We start from the raw sequence: 23,673 nt of genomic DNA, 5'->3' as shown, positions 1-23,673 counted from the left end.
TTCCATGCATATTAATCATCTTGATTTACTTATTCCTCAATAATTATATGCTTCAAAACATTATGCTATTTGGAGGCTTCTTAAAAATCTAAACATAGATCTGCCATATGATCCAGCAATCCCACTCCTGGGGATATACCCAAAGGACTGCAACACAGGTTACTCAAGGGCACTTGCACACACATGTTTATTGCAGTGCTATTCACAATAACCAAATTATGAAAACAGCCAAGATGCCCCACTACTGACAAATGGATTAAAAAAATGTGGTATTTATACACAATGGAATTTTACTCAGCCATTAAGAAGAGTGAAATCTTATCATTTGCAGGTAAATGGATGGCACTGGAGAATATCATTCTGAGCAAGGTTAGCCAGTCTCAGAAGACCAAAAATCATATGTTCTCCCTCATATGCAGACATTGGATCTAGGGCAAATATAGCAATGTGGTTGGAGTTGGGGCACATGATAAGGGGAGAACATACACGGGAGGTTTGGGGATAGGTAAGAAACACAGAACATTATATTTATGTCCCCACTGCAGAGGAACTAATACAGAAACTTTATAGCGACAGAAGTCAACATGAGACGGAGATCAGGAACCAGAATCAACTTAGAGAGATGAATCATCTCTTAGAGAGATGAATCAACTTAGAATGTAACACATTTGTACATGGAAGAAATGCTAGGAATCTCTCTGTATAGCTATCCTTATCTCAACTAGCAAGAATGCTTTGTCTTTCTTATTATTGTTTATACCCTCTCTTCAACAAAATTAGAGACAAGGGCAGAACAGATTCTGCCAGGATGTGAGGGGGGCTAGGGAGGAGAGGGAAGGGGTGAGGGTAGGGGGTAGACATGGTCCAAAAAATGTATGCACATATGAATAAATTAAAAAATCATCATGCTGTACATAATTTCGTGTCAATTAAATTTTCATATGTAAGTAGACATAAAACACTTTCCTATCTTCTGGGCTTCCAGAACTCTGGAACAATTCGTATGTCAATTAAAAAATTCAATTTATACATCAATTTATGAGTAAAAGAATAAAAACCAGGCTCGAGAAGGTAGGGAATTAATTAGGTGATGTACCACACAGTTCTTTACAGCATTTCATCTGCAGGGAAGATGTGCACTAGAAATAAACAGATTCTTCCCCCCCACCCCCACTCTCACCTGGAAAATCAAAGAAAACTGACTGCCTCCAGTCTTCTAGAAGAGAATGTTTCCTTGTAAACATGGAACCATAGACTAGTCTCCATGTGACTTTTTAGCCTGAGTTTATGTCAACTCTTTGGCTCAAAAAAAAATTGAATATTATCCTAGATTGGCAGTAAAACCAGAAAATGACAGAAACAAGTGCAGATCATTTTTTGAGGAACAAACTTTCATCTTAATCCTTAAATAATTTCAAAACAAAGCCTTCAGATGAAATCAGTCTCTTTGCAGTAAAAATAATAATTAAAAAAGAAAAAAATGATGATTAAAGGCCTGTAAAATTATAGATAGCAGAATCTAATCTATAAAAGCTAGACTGGAGTAATTTGATAAAGACTATTGAATAAATTTTCTCTCTGAATAAGCTTGAAAATACAAGCAAGGAATGAATATGCTTAAAAGAAGTGTGTCATACCTCCTCAAAATAAATAAAAGAAAAATTTTAGAGATATGTTTAGTAGTAATTAGCCAAAAGTAAAGTGATAATTTGTGAATGAGAAGGCAGAACTAGAGAATGTTTTGGAATTAACTTCTACTAGATAAGCAGAAAATTCAGAAGTACAGTTCAGAGAGACATGGTATTCTTATCTGGCTTAGTTACTCTACCTTTTTTTTTACTTGGAGTTAGAAGATAAAGTATGAATTTCAATGTTTTGCTTACAGCATTGGAATTCATAAGAAGAAACAAAGCATATGTGAAAAAGAACTGAATGTATTTGAAAAATGCAATGTGGATAATATGAACTCAAAGGATGATTTTCAAAGTAGATTAGCGGCAACTAAAGACAGTCAGCAAACTGTTGGATAGGAGCTCAGAGAAATCTCCTAAGGCTGAAGATGGAGAGAAAATGAAAACTGGACAATACTGAAGATACTGTAAGAGAAATAGAGGATAGGATAAGACTATCTAATATACTTCTAATCACAATCCCTGGATGAAGAGGAGAGAAAAGGAAGCCAAATCTTTTGATCTTTTCAGAATAGATGAAATACATCAACCACCAGGGGCAAAAATTCCAATAAATATCAAGTAGGGAAAGTAAATGAGAAGTACATCTAGATATACCTGATTTATTCTAAATATACATGTAGATTTCATATTATAGGGTACCTGCAGGAACAAAAGACAAAGAGAATATCAAAGATCAGTATGACCAAAACAATAAGAAGAATCAGTTCACAGCAGGCCATTTGTAACTAGAATTCCAGCTAAAGAGTTGCACATTAGGCACAGGATTCTTGGCTTCTTTTTTGAAGAGGAACTTTACTTTCCAGGTAGTACCACTATGATTTTTTTCTTTTTTTGTTAAGAAATAAAGTTTTCTTTATTTGTGGCTATGTACCTGTATTCCCAGAAAAATATAAGGACTGTGCAATAAAACAAAAACAAAAAAACATGAACAACAGAACAACCTAATAGGACAAATACATAAATAGTGAAAGGTCACACACATACAAACTCAACTGCATTTCTGCTTTCTACCAATGAATTTGAAACAAAGTAAAAACATCATGTACACTATATCAGAAGTATAATATTCATGATTTTCTTCTTATGCCCTGTAATCCTATCACTTTTCCTTCTTTTTATCAGTTGCTAGTTGCTAGTTTTCTTTGCCCAACGTAATAATGGGCTTGTAGAAGAAACCCCTCCCAGTGTTTTGAAGATCTCTTGGCATCAGGAAGAGATAAACCTGTGCAGAGACTTTTTCTCCCACAGTCTTGACGGGTATCAAGTTATGATATTAGAAGGTTATGGGAATTCTGCTAATCTTGGAGAAATTATTTTGTTTGATATCAAACCTGTTTTCAATAAGACCTGGAGACAAGAGATAGGGGATACAGAGTAATAAATAATCATGGTCTTATTTGTAAGGAGTAAGTTGTACACAGTGGGGTGAATCTGGACTGAATAAGTGGAAAACAGAGAGAAAACATGGGAAAACTGGGGAGAAGAGAAGCATATGTGTCTAAAGAAATATTTGGTGGTGAGAAGATGGAAAAAGATAAAACTAAATGAAAGCAAAAAAGACTAAACTTAGAATAGAGAGGACAGAGACAGGAAAGAGGAGTGAATACTTTTAGAGAATGAGAAAGAAAGTAAGAAGTAGATTGAGGGAGATTTTTTTTCTTTTTGTGTTATTAATAGTTGAATTCAGAGACTTGTGCTTGATAGGCAGGTGTTCTACCACTTAATTCATGTCCCCCACCCCTTTTTTTCTTTAGTTTTTATTTTTCAAATAATGTCTTATGCTTTTGCTTAAAGCCAGCCTCAGACCACAATCTTCCTACCTTCATATTCTGAGAAGCTGTGTGTGTGCTACCATGCTCAGATCACTAGTGAAAATTTCTAAAGAAAAAATTATGATTAAGGCAGAATGATTAGGAATCTCACAAATCTTGCCTTCCACATCTACATTTTCCCTCATTCTCTCCAAAAGGCTCAATGAATGCTTCTCAAGACATCTCTTACATGGTACACTACATCAGATCCCCATAGAGCACAATAGTTTGGGCACAGAGTTATGCCATTTCTTTCAAGGGCTCTTCTCTACTTCCTGTCAAACCACAATCCTCATACATCAACTGCACAGCTTTTCCAGTTGCAAACCCTGCTCTAGGTAGATGTCTACTATGATAGGAATGGTTTGGTATTCCTCATTTGCCAATGGGGCCAAACTTACTGGTGTAGATAGTGACCTCTACTAGGCAGGGATATTTCTGAATCTGTCTGACTACTCTACATCTGCCTTTCAGAGAGGACAATTTATGTTAGAGCTTAGTTTTCTCTGGTTCCCCAGGGAAAGACAGCCCTATTGGCCCTGAAGAGGCTGGGAAGTCAGGAGTCCAGCATTTTCTTATTCTTGGGGGAGAAAGCTTTCCTCTTAGGTCTTTATGTCCTGTGTTTCCCAAAGTGGAGGCATTATTGCCCTAGAAACTTACGGAGTTTCAGACAACTTTGAATGGGTAGGGTTTGAAACTTAGGAAATAAAAATACATAATTAATAGAAAGCAATATAAGATATGAAATATATGAAATCAATGTAATAATATGAAGACAAAACCTTAGGGCAAGAAGGTTAAAAGCCAAATGTTAGTGAGTACCAAATTCTTGTTTTCCAGAAAAGTATTGATAAAAAGTGTGCATAATACATTAAAACCAATCATGTGCCCACCAACACTGATAGTTTGTTGTGGCAATATTGTCAGAGGAGAAACCAAGCAACACTCGGAGGAGTGGAGAACTCAGATTTTAATTTTTACGCTAGTGGGCCCAGACGTGTACCAGTGTCTGAGCCCTGAACAAAGGATTCACAGGATATTTAAAAGGCAGTGCAGGGTATCAGGTTACAAGGAATGTGCTCTCCCATAAAGTAGGGCTAGTAGTGGGTTAGAGACCTAAGGTTTAGATAAGAGCAGCAGGGGAGGCCTGCTTTGTAAAGTTTATTTACAAGTGGAGACAAAGGAAGGCAGGAATGGGTGCTTATCTCTGCATGGTCCCTTTCATCTTGGTCCCAAACTTTTGCATGGCTCTAATGGGCAATTCCTCACAGCTTTGTCCGAGGTTATAGCTTTTAATTGACAGTTTACCCTGTTTTACAACCCTGTTTCAAGGCTATCTTCCTCTTCAAGTTCACAGTACTTAGAATACATTTAGAGAAGCTTCCTCATTTTGCAGTATCTATGATGAATAGATCTGAGTGAAATTTTTCAAGATACTCCATTCTTGTAACATTTTTAATAAAAAAATGTCAAAAATTGCTCATAACTTACTTCTTCATAATTTACTATGCAGTGCTTGGCTGGTGAAAGATATGTTGGTCTTATGGTAAAGAATTTTTCTAACTATTCCCCACCCTATGTCCAAGGGCCAAGGCTGGAGGTGAGACAGGACAGTATTCAAGTCCCATATCTGCCACTTAAAGAACTGGTTACTTTATCTGAATCTTGTTTTGCTACTTTGTATATTTGTTGTGAAGAATAGGAATGTTAGGAAAGCATTTGGTAGTTCTTGTAATGTTATAATTACTAACGCTATAAAATTGACCTAAGTGTTTTTCTAATGAAAACATTTGCAAACAATAAATGACTTAATGTCTGCTGCTACTCACCTTGAAGCCAGTTATATAGAATTACCATGTCAGCACCAGTTTGATCTCAAATCAGTGTCACTGTTTGCAGCACTTATACAAATAATCATTGGTTTTCAGCTCATTTTTTAAAAAATAATTTTGTTTGTTCTTAGCATCTTATTAAACATAGCTATCTGTGTACCTTTGATTATAACCCAGACTTGTTTCTTGTGGACTTTTACCTATCTCTTGGAAATTATTCTATTTCCCTCAAAGTCAATTTTATAATACATATTATGTGGTTAACTTTTCAAGTCAGACACCCCAAAATCTTTCCGTCTATTTTCATTTGGTTTGGTAATAAATATAAACTTAATTAAAATATTTTTGCAAGTAAAACCCACAATGAACTATCATCTCAGCTCAATTAGAATGACTGTTAACAAAAGAACAAAAAATAAATATAGGAGAGGATATAGAGAATGGGAAAATATCATGCAGTGTTTGTGAGGATGTAAATTAGCATAGCATTATGGAAAACAGTATGGAAGTTCCTCGTCAAACTAGAAATAGAATTACCATATGATTCAGTATTTCCACTATTAGGTATATGGCCAAGGGAAAAGAAAATAGTACATCAATATTCAAAGTATGGAATCAACTGTGATGTGCATTGATAAATGAATGGATAAAGCAAATGAAGTATACACACAATGGAATATTATTTTTCCATAAAATAATAGAATTCTATCATTTGCAGCAAAATAAAAGAGCTGGAAGACATTATATTAAGTGAAATAAGTCAGGCACACTTATGTGTGCAAGATATAAAAGTTGACCTAATAGAAGTAGACAGTAGACTACTGGTTAGCAGAGGCTGGGATAGTTTGGAGGGTAGGGGGAGATGGGGAGAGGATAATTACAAAGTATAAGGGTATGCTTGGATAGGAGGAATAACTTTGAATGTCCTATAGCACAGTAGGGTTACTATGATTGGCAACATTTAATTGCAAATGCTTTATTTACAAGATGCAAAGGTTTACAACAGTCTTTTTGTGTTCACATTGCCTAATTAATGTTGCATTATAGCACTCTATGGGCAGGAGTATTGAAGCTTAAAGAGTTTTTCCATTTGTTTGTTTTTCTGAGACAGTATTTCACTGTGTAGCCCAGGTAGGCCTCAAATGCATGATTCTCTTTACCCTACAACTTGAGTGCTGGTGTGACACCATGCCAGGCTTCAAAGAGTTTTAAGTGTAATTCTCAAGTCAAACTTCCAGATAAAGCCAGAGCCTGATCTTAAATGTTTATTTTATGTCTCCTTGTTAATTTCTCTTGCCACTATATCCTGTATGGCTTTCATGAAATTCCACATCATTTTTAAAGTCATAAACTTGAGTTTCTGATGTGTGAGTGGAGAGGATCTGAATGTTGACAGACATTAATCTAGGTAGTTGTTGAGGCAACAGCTTTTTGCAAACCCTTTGTCTCCCTTGAAGAATCTGTTAGTTTTCATGACAACAGAAATAATAAATAAATAAATAAGAATTTTTGTAGTTTAAATATGAGCATTTTAAGGGCCTGGTGCAGTGGCTCACAGATGTAATCCCAGATTCTGGGGATGACAACCACAGTTCAAGGCCAGTCCCTGCAAAAGTTAGTGACGACCCTTGTTAACAAATGTGTTAGGTATGGTGGTACATGCTTTTAATCTCAGTTAGGCTGAAGGCAGACAGCAGGAGGATCCTGACTTTAGCTCAGCTCAGGAAAAAAAAATGCAAATTCCTAACTAAAAAGTAAATATAGAAAAAAGGGCTGGAGGTATAGTTCAAGTAGTATAGTGCTTGCCTAACAAGCATGAGGTCTGAGTTCAAAACCTCAGTGCCACCAAAAAATTGAGTATTTTTGGACTTTCTATGGACTAAAGTAGAGACACTGCCTTCCAATGGGGTATATGGAAAATATCAGCCATAGAGGATTATATAATGGGATTGGCTTTTCTGGGACTGCTAGAGGAGTTAAACAAAAATGTTTCCAGTGTTTATTTATGGTCTGATCTCATTACTGTCTTACTGAACTGTCAGAAGATCCTCTTGGAGCTAGATGTCAGTATCTTTTAGGGTTACCATCCTTAGCATTTGTTCTCCTATCTGTCTTTTTCTGACCCCATGGATAACAGGGCACAACCACATAGAGATTAGCCAGAAGTATGTGAATGTAATGAGAGATGTTGTGGCCAAAGCGGTGTGTCATGAAGGAAAACAGGGCTGGCAGATAGAAGGCCAGCATGACGCACACATGGGAGCCACATGTGCTGAGTGCTTTGAGCCGGGCATCCCAGGACGGGAGATGGAAGACTGCTTGAAGAATTTGCACATAGGAAAATCCAATTATAGAAAGGTCGATATCCCACTGAAAAAACAATCAAACCATAAATAACATTGATCCTAACATTGGCACAAGCTAATTTTGCTAAACCCATGTGTTCACAACAGGTGTGGGGGCTATTTCGGACACCACAGAAAGGCAATCTCAGGATGAGAAATATGAGTGGAGTCACAAACACCAAAGTCCTGACTATGGCAACTATGCCCAGAATGGCTATAACCTTGTTGGTGAGGATCATGCTATACCTCAGTGGGTTACAGATGGCGATATAGCGCTCTATGGCCATGACTGTCAGCACCACAGACTTCAGGCCAGTGCACATGTGGATGGTGTACATCTGTGTGATGCAGTCCCCAAACATGATCTCCCTGAGACTGAGCCAGAAAATACCTAGCATCTGGGGGCTGTGGATAAGCCTAAATTAGTGCAGGCCAACATGGTCAGGAAGTAAAACATGGGTTGGTGGAGGCTGCGTTCAGTCTGAACTACAAACACGATTATGATGTTCCCCAGGAGGGCTATTAGGTACACTGCAAAGAAGGGGATGCCGATCCAGATTCCCATGTCTTCCAGTCCTGGGATCCCCATCAGAAAAAAAGAGGAGGAGTGGAACTGTGTAGTTTTGGTAGGAAGCATATCAGCAGGAACAGGTTACAGCCACGTTTCTTACAGGAGTTTTCTTTCTTCACATGAAAGACCCTAACTTCGTTCATAGCATGTTGCTTATTTCTTGGAGAAATAGAAAATCCATTCTTTAATCCCATAATACGCAGAGGAGGCCTAGAAAGAGAACGTGAGGCACAGTTAAACAGTCACTTTCACTTCGAAATATTCACTTCACAATTATAGAAAAGCATGCAGAGAATTTCTATTTTACAATAGTGTCATACTTCTCATGTCTGGCTCTAAGAAGAACTTACATATGATATTAAAGTAGAAATTATTTATTGTTACTTTTATTTGATAGGCAGGAAGTAAAGCATAGCTATGATGAAGAGTGTGTGCGTGTGTGTGTGTAAAACCTAACTGGACTGGAGTTGGGAGATGATGTCTCAACCAGTCTTGTGTTGGCAGAATGATTGTGCATCCTTGGAAAGCAAACCTGGGAAATTAAGAATATGCTGTATGGGTGGAACCCATCCACGGTGGAGGTTTAGATGTCTGATCATTGGATCTGATCTATAGGATAGAATTAAGAAATTTAGAAACAGTTGGAGATTATTACATAATTCTAGGAAAACAATTTTTCCTTCCTAGAACTAAACAAATCCCATCATTCACTATATTATGGTCCTTATTTAAACAGAAAACACAGGATGCTCCCATGTCTTTTAGAGCCTGTGTGATTTATGATTTTCTTACTTTTTTCATGCAGCATTATATTAACAGACAACAGCTTCCTGCTACTCAGAAACTGGCAGTGCCAGTATTAGTATATTTTTAAAAGATGCAGCTCAATCCCAAGGCCAGACACTTGTCTCAACTTATCAACAGTGCAGTTTGTATTAATGTTGTAGATACTAGATTCTCTAAAATAGTAATGGATGATAGTATGTCTAAGTTGTTTGTAGTCTAGTTTACTGTAACCATTAAATATAGTACCTTTTGTTGTAGTTCTGTAAGTGCCACTATGGAATAGATGCTATTTGTAACATGGCAGGGGGTATGCAAATGAGACAGGACGTGATTAGAAACTTCAAAGGGTATATTTTGTGATAGGTTCAGGGCCATGAGTGGGATACAGACAGAAGTTTGGCTTATTGGGTATAGACAGTAACACATTTATACCACTACCATGTGTCATCTTGCCCTCATGCTGCTAGGAAGCAATGAATTTTAATATGTTGGTATGAAATTTTTTAAGGTTATGACTTGACTATAACACAGGCTGCAAGGACTGCTCTAGAAGTAAAATGGCATTTGCCATTTTGATTAGCATATGCATATATTGACTGTGGAGTCACTTGTAAATATGTGCCATGACTGCCAAAGAAGAAGAAGCTACTTTATGATTTGTTCTTTCCCCGAGTTGTATTAGTCCATTCTTTTTCTCCTTATGGTGTCTGATCATATGAAAGTCACTATCAGTACCTTTCACCACCAATGACCCTTTGTGAGAGTCACCTTTCTATTCAGCTCTGTTACTTGCCTCAGCAGCCATTATACCAGGCAATTCTTTTAACTTCACTTTCTACTAAAAATGATAATCAATTAAGTTTTTGTTTGGGGAAAAGTATAGCCAGAAGTGTCAGAAACATTTTCAGCCCTTTAAAATATTACTTTAAATAAAGATTAAAAGATATGAAATTGGTGCTTCTGTCCCCATTTATAAAGGAGATAAATGAGGCTCAGGCCAAGGGAGTATATATTTACATATATATTACTATTTGAACATATGTACATGAATATATGTATGTATCCATATATATGACTCAATAGTTGCTGCTTTTAATCAGTAATTTTTTGGTGATATTACATTTTCTTCTCAAGACATCACTCTTGCTAGGCAGGTACTTTGCCCATTGAGTCATGCCCCAGTCCTTTTTCTTTAGTTATTTTTCAGATACCATCTCTCTTTTTTGTCTGAGGCTGACCTGGGACCATGGTCCTTCTATCCATGCCTCTTGCATAACTGGGATAACAGCGTACAACTCCCATGGCCAGCTTGTTGGTTGAGATTTGGTTTTGCTAATTTTGTGCCTAGGCTAGACTCAAATCGTGATCCTACTGATCTCTGCCTCTTGAGTAGCCAGAATTACATAAATGAACCACAATGCCCAGCTTATTCGGCCATTTTTTTAGTGTGTAAACTGAGGGTAACAATTCTGATCACCTAATCAGTATATTATATGGAGCTATTTTGACAACTGGAACTTATAGACTTGTGGTGTGCTCACTCTGCTCTGCAATATGGATTTTAAGTAACTGTAACATCATCATAGTTATCACTGTTGATGAGGAAGAGAGGCAGAAATATTTCCCTGGCCCATCTCTTTTCACTCCACTTGGCACTTGCTGTCTTTAAATTATTTTATTTATCATACAAAGCATTTTGTATCGCTATTAACATGCAACATGTTTCCAAGGATTTGTAAAGTTTGAATAATTTCTTATTCAAGAGAGAGAGAGAAGAGAGAGAGAGAGAGAGACAGAGAGAGACAGAGAGAATGAGAGAAGGAGAAAGAGAGAGAGAGAGAGAGAGCTTTATGATTAATTTTATATTTTCATTGCTTCTTGTGCAACATGTTTCCAGGACCTTTTTTGAGACACGCAATTTCCGTTACAATGGTTGTTTTTTAAACTTTAAGACTATACTTATTACAAGAATAATACCCTATGAATTATTAGCTCTGGAGTATTGTATTGTTCACCTAAAGTTTTAAACTGATTTGAATTTGAATTTGTCCACTAACATTGTCACAACAAACCAATCACAATAACCTCAGTAATCTTATCAGAATTAAACTCAACAATTGAAATATTTGTAGTTATTCTCTTATCAGTGAGAAAAATTATTTCTATACCCAAATTCTAAGATTTCCTTTCTTTGTTGTTGAATATGCAAAGTAAATTTTTAATCAGTTACATTATGGAAGCAAGTGAAATCTCCACCTTTTGGGGACAACTATGGTCCATGGACCCAATTTGGCCCCATATGTGTTTAAGATATCTATACGGAGAGTTTCATTATGACATTTCCAAGTATATTTGTATTGTATCCTGAACCCAACATTTGTTTTAGTAAGTAAAGTTTCATCTGAACACAATAATTCTCATTCATTTACATATTGTCTATTATTGCATTTATTCTACATGCAGAGGTATCTGTGAGTGACACATGATGACTGGGAAAGCTGAAAACATGTACTCTTTCTCCCTTTATGGAAAATGTTTGGTGACTCCTGAACCACAAGAAGAAAATTTGCAGTAATTACCCAAAGTTCTGGTGAAAAAAGTTGGTATTTTGTAAAATGACAGTGAAGATTCCAATCCTAACTTATTTTACAGTTTTATCATCTCCCCCTTGTGGTCAAAGTAGACTTCAACCTTTTTGCATTCTTTCTATTGTCTGGACAGTAGAAATTGAGGGTTTCAAGTCAATTTAACTACAATCCAGGAACCAAACTGTTAGTATCCTTCTCATCTCCATGAAGTGCTCTTCTGTCTTGGATTAAGAGATACTTCTCTATCCTATTTTTCTTCTAATCCTTACATGCTCTTTGAAGTTTTTTTTACTCCTTGTTGTCTTTCAGTTTGTCTTTAAGTCTATCCTGGACCACAGCTTCTACTCATGTAGTATGCCTCACAAGTATGTGATTGATTTCACTTCCTGACTGCAAGTGTCACATTGTTTTCCTACTGATTCTCAAATATCTGTTTCTAGAAAAGTTCTTCCCCAATGTTTTATCTATATATTTCCAACTGCTTACAAAATGTCTACAGATGTAACTGAGGCATATCTCATTTAATAAGGTCTGTTCTGAGTTGATCCACTCCACTCTGGAACCATTTCTTTCTCTATTTTCTTAATTCTCATTAATGATGTTATACACACACTATTCAAGAAACAAGGCTTCAAGATGTCATAAATAGTTTTCTGATTATATTCCCTCACTTTTGAGTTCAAATCCTCCTCAATTCCTGTCAGTTTTCCACTCAAGCACACTTAATATCATTAGTGACCATTTCATAGCTAGAACTGGTGTTCAAGGTGTTAAAGAGACAAAATAAACTCCTGGTCCTTCACTCATTGTCAAATAGACTACTGAGGGAGACAAACATTAATCCCATACCTTAAATAAATGTGAAGAGCAACTGAGTTACATAGAGTAGTTATCGTACACAAAAAGCTTACTAACCTAGTAAGGGTTTACTGGGAATGGGTTTTGGAAGAGGTATTAAGTCAATTGACAATTAAAGGATGAGAATTCCTAAATAGAAGGGTTTCAGGGGAGAAGAACATGTCTAGTTAGTGGACCAGGGTGTGCAAGACTGGTCTGTGGGAAAATGGCATAGCAAATATGAGGGAGTGAAATGTCAGTATGACCAGGGTTTAAAAAGAAAGTACAGGGTAGATGAGATGAGACAGAAGCCATAAAAGATCATATAGGCTCTTCTGGTTAATTTTAAGGTGTTTTATTTTTGTCTTAGAAACAATGGAAAGAGACTGTAGGATTTTAAGTTTTTTTCTGATTTGCAATTCACAACCATCACTATGTTTGCACTGTCAAAGCCTATTAAAGATAGCAAGTGCAATTGCATCTGGATCAGTTAGAAGGTTGTCACTGTTTGCAGATGGAGGATGATGGTATCTTGTTCCATACTGCTAGTGATGGAGATTGACCAGAAATTTTAAAATTGTTTTGTATGGTTAATTCTCAGAAATAGTTGTTAAATGAATTTTTCTTTCCCTTTGCAATTACTGTGTTAACAAGGCATCTTTTATCTTAACTTTTTCCCTAATTTGTTACTTTATACCAATGATCTTTGATTTTTTTCCTTTATTAAAAACCTTTAAAATTTTATTTATGTAGATGGTACTGGGGTTTGAATTCTGGGCCTCATGCTCACTAGGGCATTGTTCTACCACTTGAGTCACACCCAGCCTCAATATTTTTCATCCTTGAAAAACATTTGAGGGATCAATACAATCACATTTATAAAATGAGACTGAGAAGAACTGATTTGCATCCTAAAAGAAGAGAGCGGGGCTTGTGGTACTAAAGCAGTGTATCTGAGGGTATGTATACTTTGAGAAGTTCTCTTTTGGCACCTGAAGAAGGCCCTTAGGGGAAAAAAAGATGGCCTCAGGATAGGTTTTGGGGAAGTATTTCATGTGGACCTGCTTATTATACTATTCTTGCAATACACAATATACACTCATGTGTCAAAATTGTAATGTCTTGGAGATTTTTCCATGTTCTAACTGCTACTGATGACCTTTATCCAGAATTATTTGCAAATTTAGTCTCATTCTCTGTCTTCATCTGCTATACCACAGAGTTTCCCATTCCCATTTATTAATCCCTTAACTCATTTTACAAATATTTATACAGTGCTTACATAGTCGTAGGTACTGGTCCAAATGCAGGTAAACAGAAACCATTCAGTCAGAAAAGGCCTCAAATTCATACGGCTTAAATGCTAGCAATGCAATATTTTGCTTCCTGGCCTCAAAGAACATTTCTACTGTCATTGTAATACTCCCATGTTTTGGTATTCTTTGTAGGAAACTTTCTAAAAGGGCTTCGTGTTGTAAATAATTCAAATCCAGAATGTGCTGGTCAATAAGCTTAACCAATACCAGCAGAAATTGTTTGTTTCACTGCCTCTCCTGGAAACCACTTTCATCACCTTATGATTAATGTATTTAACATGTTTTTGTTTAATGAGCACTTTTGTATATATTATCTAAGGTTTTCTCCACCAAAACCCTCTCTCTTTCCCTTTCTGAATCCCTCTTTTTATATCAAGCTCTGATGAGCTTTTATCAGTGACTGGTTACCATGTTTGAGGTAGAATATTCAATAGATTCTTTACCCAGGATCTTAGACTTCTTGTCTTTCAACCCATCTTTCCCCCATTTTTGGACATACAGAGTTACCTTTCCATCGGCCTGACTAATTACTCAAAACTTCTCTTCTGAGATGACAAAATGAAGGACATTGGAAAGGACAGACTTTGTATGTGCCAGCTGATAAATCACCATGTGTATTTCCCTCATGTTTGCATACAACATTCTTTGTTCATATACTCATGCCTACATATGTGCTATTGCATTTGTGAAACTGGTTTGTTTATTTGTGACTAGGGTGGTTTAACTGTGTGCTTTTGTGTTTAGTGTCTGATTTGCAACAGTGAAGCCAGATTATTCTCAAAACATCTTCTCTCTCTCTCTCTCTCTCTCTCTCTCTCTTTGTGTGTGTATATACACACACACTCATACACACACACACACACACGTATATATACACACACATATCTTGGTGATGCATCCATCTATCTACAGAGATTCTAGCTGGGTTACTGGAGCTCAATTACTGTCCTTGGGTCCCTCTTTCAAAATAACCCAGAACTGACTCACCTACCTCTGCTCATAATCGGAGGTCGTCTGTGAAGGACTGGATGCAACAGACTGCACTGGCATATGACTGAGATCTCAATAGTCAGGGCCAAGGGCCAAGGAATTACACAACAACTCTAGTCCCCTGGGAGAAGACTCAACACAGTTGGCTTTGTCCCTGAACCTTGGATTTGAATCAGAAAATTTCCATATCCTTGAGGCTGAATCTCTTTGTTCTGGTCCAAGGCAACTTCTAGTTGCCCGGTGTCTGCATCCTCCTGTGAGTACTCTTCCCTGAACAGGTCCTAGGAGGCCAGGTACTCAGAGTCATAGAGCCTCACACCAGCACTTTAAATATTACTATGGCACTAAGTGAACAGTTATATTTGACAAAGGGGCAGTGAAGTCAGGAAAAGAGCACTATAGGAAAACCTCAGCATTTCCTTGGTTATCTCAGAAATACACATACATTAATGAGTGGCAGAGACATGATTCTATTCAGTTTTACAAACAATGAGCTACATCAATGATAAGAATTACATGATTTTGTGAGCATTTAGTGTCACACTCTAAAATTTATTAATTAATGTAAAATATATTTTGTAAAGGAAAGAAGTTTAATATATAGGTTAGGACATGGCTTTCGATCCACCTATATTATCTTGACTTTGGATACTTTAATGTGCATTCCAAGTCTTGGTTTTCTCACATAGAAAACAAGAAATAATTATGTCAACTAGTAGGATTGGTGTAATGATGTAATAGGATAGTGCCTAGAAAATGCTCAGCAACTATTTGTTAAAAGTTGGTTGATAAATAATCATTATTATAATTTTTCAACAGCATTATTGCCAGAGTTAACACTTAGGAGTTAGTAAACTTAACTTTTACTCCATTTCTTATAATTTAATAGCTGATAAAAACCTTTCTTAACATCTTTGAGCCTCATTCTCTTCCTTATAGATTCACAGGGGTGATAAAAATGACAATACACATGTCACATGTTTTTTTTCACAATGAAATGAAATTATGCACTTGGCTAGTATAGCACAGTGTTTGAAAATAGATCCAAATTATTATTAAAATAAACAATATACTTACTATTTATTTGAAATAGAACTTATTGATATTTGATAACCAACCAACCAAACAGATAGAAAAGATGGGCAGTTACTTTTTTAATTTACCAGGATTCTCATTTAATTTATCCAGGAATGTGCTTAGTCTGACCACTAGATGTCAGTAATACACATATGCCAAGTCAATGTTCCCAGATTAATCTCTATTTATTGAGTTCCTGCTATGAATTGCACAACATTAACAATTGGTTCATAAATAAATGCAAGTTAAATCAACAAAATCTTGCTTTCTATATTTGATGAATATGGAAATTTAGTGTTCAAGCAAGTACATTTTTAAAACAAATAATGGAAGTTCTCCTGTGACTTATCACCCTAACTGCAAGTTTTCAAGTTATTTTAGGTTAATCTTATCTTCATTTGTGTAGATCCTAGGTTAAATTTGATTTCTCTTCAAAAAGCTTTGACTTATTTTATGATAAAAAGGGTAGGACAAAATGTTGGTGACTTTTTTAATGACTGCCATTTTTTTTTGGTAATTTACTGTGGATTGAGCCCAGGGCTTTTGCATGCCAAGCAAGCACTGCACCACTTGAGTCATGTCCCAGCCCTGGCATTTTAAAGACAAATCATTAAATTACAAAGGCAATGAGTTTTTTCTTTTTCAGTTTTTCATTAGCATATATTAATTGTGCAAACTATTGGGTTTCATCATGATATTATCATACGTGAATATAGAATATTTTGAGCATGTTCACCCCAATTAACCTCATTTATCCCCCCTTCCCTGATACACTTCCTTTTTCTAAATATTCCTTCTTCTACTTTTATGATCTCATTTTTCTCCCTAGATTCCACATATGAGAGAAAACATGTGATACTTGTCTTTCTGAGTCTGGCTTATTTCACTTTATTTTATGGTCTCCAGTTCTAACTTTCCTGAAAACAACATGATTTGTTTTTCTTTATTGTTGAATAATACTCCATTGTGCAGTTCAAAAACTTTAAGAAATTGGAGTTCAAAGATTAGGACTGGAGGAGTGGCTCAAGTGGTAGAGCACCTGCCTAGCAAGTGTGAGGCCCTGAGTTCAAACCCCAGTACCACCAAGCCTTTGTCAGTGTAAACAATAAGAACCAGTAAAATTTTATTTATGTATATATAATATCATATATTATACATTTTATTATTCAAAGTAAAATTAAGTATAAAATTTAAATAGAGGAATATACAGGCTGTTTTAATAGAAAAATAATTGCCAAACTCAAGTGGGCCCCTTAAACTTTCTTTTAATAATATAATAATTCTATAAAGATGTGTCACCATGGCATTTCACACATTTGTATACTGTACATTGATCAGCTTAACCACCTCTACTGCTCTCTCTTTTCCCTGTTCCTTCCCTTATTTTTCAACAGCTTTCAGTTGGTTTCCTTGTGCCATCTTTATAAATAGACACAATGTATTTCAGCACAATGTATTTTAGTACTGTTCAACTCAAATCCCATCCCACCCTCTTTTTCATCAAATTTATCCAAGAATATAGGCAGTTCAGTGAACCCAAAAAGGACAATAGGGATAGTGTTTGTAGAGATGTTTATAACTAATCATCCCAAAGAGGAGAAGGGGTTCCTAGAATCTAGAAACCCAGAGAGTGTGGTGGAGAAACTTGTCTAAACTAAGATTTACTGTGAGGAGCTCACAAAGCCCATAGTGACACACAGTGATGGAGCAGGTAGGAACCAGAACAAGTATCATGACTGCGTTCTCCTGCTACCCTCCTGTTGGTACTTTCTATTTTCTGAAGTCAACCAGATGCCTCAGAGCAAAGGAGGTTACTTATCACTGCAGTACATTTTCCAAGTGCCCAGGACTGTGTAGCATGCACACTTGCTGCCATAAATGAAGCAAAGAAGGAAAATTCTGAATAAAAACTTGAAGGTCAATATTTTATATATTTTCCTTCAAAGTATTATTCTTTACTAATTATTGCAGGATATTTCTGTTTTGAAAATCAACTTTGGTTGGGTCTTTTTCTGTCAAAGGATTTAATCAGTAATCACTGGTATTACAAATGTTAGTCTCACTAACTCTCCTCCCATATGCTTACTTCATGAACTCTGTTTAATGTGATAAAACTTTCTGTTAAGAACAAACAGTTGTTATCCTCAGATGAACTGGGGCAAGAATTCCGCTAGATGCCCTATTTCTGGAAGCTGATAACTGAAAATTGTTATTTCTTCTCTGAACTTTTAAACTTTTTTGTTCCCAAGACCCCCTCCTAACCAGGTCCCTTTCTAATTAGCCAACCACGTAGTCTGTGAGCCCAAAGCCTGCTAAATCTAGGGGTAGGAGAGGGACAGCTTGGCATCAGATAAAACCCCTGAGGACTTGCTGCCCAGTGTGCATACTTCCCAGACTTCCTGGTGTGGTGCACCCTTCTGCAGAAGTAAATTTTGCCTTGCCTATTGACTTCTGAGTAGCGTTGTCTCTCTTGTGACATCCCAATTATCTTAAAGATATTTCTAATACTGTGATATAATAGAAGATAGCATGAGCATTTGAACCGGAATGAATGAGAACTGCCATATAGCTGTAGCACATTGCTTGAACTTAAGATTCAGCAGTAGGCCTTTGGAAAATCAGAGTCAAAAATGTATCTTATTTCTGACATGCATGATAATCATCTCAAATCATTTTGACAGCAACCTTCTAGTGTGATGGCCTCAATTAATGGAATTTTATGAAAGAAAACTATACAGGGAGTTTTGTCTCTTCACCAAACTACTCTTTGTTCCTAGCTGTGGGATCCCAGGACCATCCAGGCATGGTCCACAGAGCTTTAAGAAAAATGGCTGACTTTGGTGGGTGTAGGAAGAAGAAAGTGACAGAGTTCTCTGAAGAAGAGAATCAGAGCTATACATGTTTTGTCCAGGCTCAGGGCACCTTGCACATGAGCCTTGCTGAGCCCATGCATCATAAATGGACTTAGAAACTTTTGAGGTGACTACTCCAAAGCACAGTATTTCCTTGACAAGGAATCCTAGGACAGCAGCTTTGTTCAGCTAGGTCTAAGCTTGTACTGCATTTGGTCATGAACCATTTCAGAGTCAGAATTGCTGTGTACTCCAACCACACTGGGCATGCTGTCATGATGATAGTTGAATTTTCCCACTCCCACAAATATATTTAAACAGGAAATTGCCTTATACATGCCACTGACCCTTTAATACCATGGGTAGAAGAATAGAGTTTGTTTTTATTTATCATGTTTAGGTGTGGTACAGATATCATTGACAGTACAGTAATAAAAACTGGACCAAATTTACTCACTAGTACTATTCTACTTGCACTGATACTTGAAGTTTCTGTAGTCTTTTCTAATTATCAACACCAACCATAGGCTATTCTTCATCTCCTCTTTTTAAGCCACCTTTACCTGTGACCCATGTTGGAGGTACACACACACACACACACACACACACACACACACACAAAATATTTTCTACTTAAATCATAAGAGTTAAGATTTTTGTCAAGAGAATTTACTGGGTGATCTTCTTTCCCTTGTTACATGAGAACAATGATAAAGATGGGTCCACTTTGTACATTTTATGTACACACAAGTGTTTGTGTTTCTTTGGGCCTCTGTCTTTTTATTTGTAAGATAAAAGGGATAGATCAGGTTTTAATGAATTTCCAATTTTACCACTGGAAATACATTGGGAATCCATAAGAAAATAAATTTGCAATGCTTTCATAAAATTTAGGGTGTAAAAGTTAAAGTATGATTCATTCATGTAGACAAGAAATGCCACAAGGTATTATAGAAGGCAGGAATTGTGCTTAGCTATTGTTTCAGAATAAGAACTGCCAATATTCACAGAAATTGAAGAGATAACATTCTTTGTATTTTGGATCTATTGTCCCCTATTTTATACTAATCTACTTGGGTGTACTTCTGAGTGTTTTGTATTGTCATATAGACCTAGATAACGGTTGTTAAATATAGGACATGAGGGCACTTCTTATTTCTATGCAAGAGTCACAAATTTCAGTTTAGTGCCCTTTTGACCTATTTTAAAGCAAACCACATTCCCCAGCCACATCTGGAGCTTGTAAATGAGACTAAATATTGGAGGATTAATAAATTACTCTGAGATTATTTTGAGCTTGATATCAGAGAGATACTTTGAACCTTGTCTTATGTTTAAACCATAGAATGAACCCAATATTGTTTTCTAAATTTTATGAAGTGCTATGTATCTGAAGGTAAATGGTACATCAAACAATGGAATATTTAAAATAAAATAAAATTGAAATTAGACATGGGGCACATACTGTTATTCACATCTAAAATGACAGTGTACCATGTTAAAAAAATATTGCATTTCCTTCATACCTACACAGTAGTCTGTCAAATTCCTCAATTCACCAAGACCTGGTTTAATGGAGAAATAATGAAGAAGAAAAGAAAAAAAGAGAGAAAAGGAATCAGAAATAAGAAAGAGAGCAAGAATGATAGTGAGAATAAGAATGAGAGCACGTTAAAATAAAAATAAATCAAAGATTATAGATATTTGGGATACTAGAAAATTTGGAATTATTGTAAATAATAGAAAGCTGGGGTGGAATAGATGCTATAATTCAGACACTGCCACTGAATAAAGGATTAAGCCTTATCTACAAAAATATTATTAGATCAATATCTTTGAGGATTCATGCTTACCTAAAGAGAACATATAAGGAGAAATAGAGAGAATTCTCATAACTTACTGCAAGAGAGTCTACTCCAAAACCACTATTACCTCCAGCATGGTCTCAGTAACCTTTATCCAGATACATGGAATGAGGTGGGGACAATGGGTAATAAAGATAGTTTAGGATATCTGTCAACACTAAGCCACTTCTAATCAAAATGAAAAATCTGACAACCATAGTCTAGTGCCATAAAAGATTTAAAAGAAGATCAGCTTTTTAATATTTGAATTATATGTAGGCAGATTTACACAAGCTTTATATAGAACTATTCTTTTTGCACAAATATCTTTGCCACCCACTCTCAAATCTGCTTGGTTCTGACACCATAAATGATAGGTAAAGGGCATGTTGGAGAACCACATATAGATTAGCCGAAAGAATATGTATGTAGCAGGGAATGTTTCTGCCAAAGCGATGTGTCATAAAAGAAAAAAGTGCTGGTGTGTAAAAGCACAGTATGACACAGACATGGGAACCACAAGTATTGAGAGCTTTTCGCTGGGCATCTTGTGAGGGAAGGCAGAAAACAGCTCAAAGGATAAGCACCTGGGAAGAGGCAATCAAGACAATGTCTACAATATATTAGAAATTACCATGAGCCCATAGATTATGTTGACCTTGATGGGTGCACAAGCCAACTGGGCAAGACCCATGTGCTCACAGTATGTGTGAGGCATGATGTAATGCCCACAGAAAGACAGTCGCAGAATGAGAAACACAAATGGGGCACAAGAATTAAATTTCTTTCAACAATAGAGACTAAGAGGCTGGTGGTTTTATTGGTGAGGATTGTGGTGTACTGGAGAACGTTGCAGATGGCAAAAAAGTAGTAATAAGTCATGACCACTAGGCAAACAGTCTCCATGCCTGTAAACATATGGATAAAGAACAGCTGAGCAAGGAAGCCCCCAAAGATGATCTCTTGAAGATGGAACCAGAAGATGCCCAGCATTTTGGGGATGGTGGATGTGGATAGGCCCAGATCGGTCATAGAAAAAATGGCCAGAAAGTAGAACATGGGCTGATGGAGACTGCATTCAGTCTTGATCACAAAGAGAATGGTGATGTTCCCCACAAGAGAAATCAGTTATATAGTACAGAATGGGAAAGCAATCCAGATATATAAAGTTTCCAGTCCTGGTATTCCTAAAAGGATGAAAAAGGGAGGATGGAACTGGGTATTATTAATAGAAAGCATTCTTCTAGCAAGTGTCAATAAATTCCTGTTAAGTAATTTTCATCAAGATCTTCTCTTATCAAGGTCCTGGAGAGATGGAAAACACCAATCAGAGAGCTGAATGTATACGTAAGTAGTTCATTTACAAACATTAGGGATTCTCTTCTTTTTAAGGGTAATTGATCAAATCGTTCAATATGGGTTGTTTTGTTTTGAGATCCATTCTGGGAAATATTGTTCATAGTTTCAGTTTTTTTCAAATTCATAAGATCTGTGAAAGAAATGGAAGCATTTCATGATGTACTGTATACTCACATCTTACAGCATTCCTTTCATCCATTACTTTGGGGAAATTACCATATCCAATGTTCCTGAAAATGTAGTCTAATGCTAAAAACTCCAAAATCTATATGAGAGTTGCTTCTGTATATCATCATTAGTGTTTTGATTTGGTATAAATTTAGGGATTTGCCTCATGGGTTTAGTATAGTCAACATGACATAAGGAAGATTAATGAGATGTTCTTAGAATTTCCCTCATTTCTAACTCTGCTACTCTGACCAGTGTGTTCATTCTATGAGAACACTGCTATTTTTGATGTTTCTTCATTTTATGGAACAGCCTTGGTTCCCAAATCCATATTCCCAGCCTCCTATTTATTCTACAGTATTCTGAAATTCTTCTAAAAATACTTATGAGACAAATTATGTTTGTCCTCCTTACAACATGTAACACTAATAAATATCATAAAGTTGTATTTTATGTCTAAAATCATGTCTAGCTTCAGGTATGAAAAGATCAAATATGTAACAAGTTTTGTTGACACTGAAATTATATTTTTGTTAAGGAATCTTTCTTGATTCCTTGAAAATAACAAAGAAAATTACCTTCTTTTAATAATTTGTGTCCCCAGGACATTGGACAATTTTATAAAAAAAATAACATAACCTGACTTCTTTATTTTATACTGACATAATAATTGCTCTTCAGGGCAAGAAACAAGGAGATTTCAATTTTAATATTTCTAATACTGACATATGAGTATTGGTTAGCAGTGTGTGCCCTCATGTGTGTGTGGGGGGGAGAGAGAGAGAGAGAGAAAGAGAGAGAAAGAGAATGTTTTATTGTGTACATCATTGAACATATCATTTGTCCTCTAACTTTACCTGGTACTTCTTGCATAGTAAAGGCATCCAGGAAAAGGAGTTAATAATCCACTGTCCTATATGAGCAGAAAGGAAGCATATTTTGACCCTTCAGAAGCTGGAGAGTCCTTGTATGAGGAAGAGGAAAGTTCGCCAGTGTTGAGGGAAAGATCCCAGGCTGAGAAATCAGAGGACGGTTGTTTGTGGAATTTGAGTTGCAAACATCTCAGGAAATAGCTAGAATGATGTTGTGTGATTTAAGTTCAGAATCAGTCTCATTTTCAGGGCAGTGGCTTTTAACAGGACCCTTTACTAGCACAGACAAAAGTTTCCAGGGAGTAATCTTTTACTTTAGTCCATCACCATCAGTACACCTTCCCTCTCAAAGGTTTGGACAGAAGGCTTGCTTTCTCTCTGGTATAGCTGTGTGCTACCAGCATAGGCAGACAGTGTGTAGCCGATAATTTGAAAAGATTTTGTGGAGGATAAAGTAATAGGTTCACCATAGTCTAGAGGAGCTCATTGTCAAAGATTCCAGTCCCACAGACCACTTCAAAACCTGAAATGACAATGTTCAGAGATCGTCTCTGGCAATGCACAGCAGTGCTGAGACCACATTGCTTGTGATTTCCTTTTACTCAGCTGCATCTTTGTCTCTCATTCTAGTAGAATATTAAGAGAATTTGTTTGGACTTTGAAACCACTCAGATTAAAAGTGGTTTGAAATCTTGCTATGCCATTTACTATATGGAGATCCTTGGCAAATT

At 36.4% G+C, this 23,673-nt stretch overlaps 2 pseudogenes; both read right to left on the bottom strand.

Annotated features, from left to right (window-relative positions):
* Positions 1-7,356: 7,356 nt before the first annotated feature.
* Positions 7,357-8,319, bottom strand: LOC109679637 (olfactory receptor 52E5-like; annotated as a pseudogene).
* Positions 8,320-20,885: 12,566 nt separating this feature from the next.
* On the bottom strand, positions 20,886-21,782 carry LOC109679633 (olfactory receptor 52E4-like; annotated as a pseudogene).
* Between the last annotated feature and the right edge of the window lie 1,891 nt (positions 21,783-23,673).

The sequence above is a fragment of the Castor canadensis genome, chromosome 1, assembly GCF_047511655.1.
Source record: "Castor canadensis chromosome 1, mCasCan1.hap1v2, whole genome shotgun sequence".
NCBI lineage: Eukaryota > Metazoa > Chordata > Mammalia > Rodentia > Castoridae > Castor > Castor canadensis.
The sequence above is the reverse complement of the archived record's forward strand: the minus strand, read 5'-3'. Positions and strand labels throughout refer to the sequence as shown.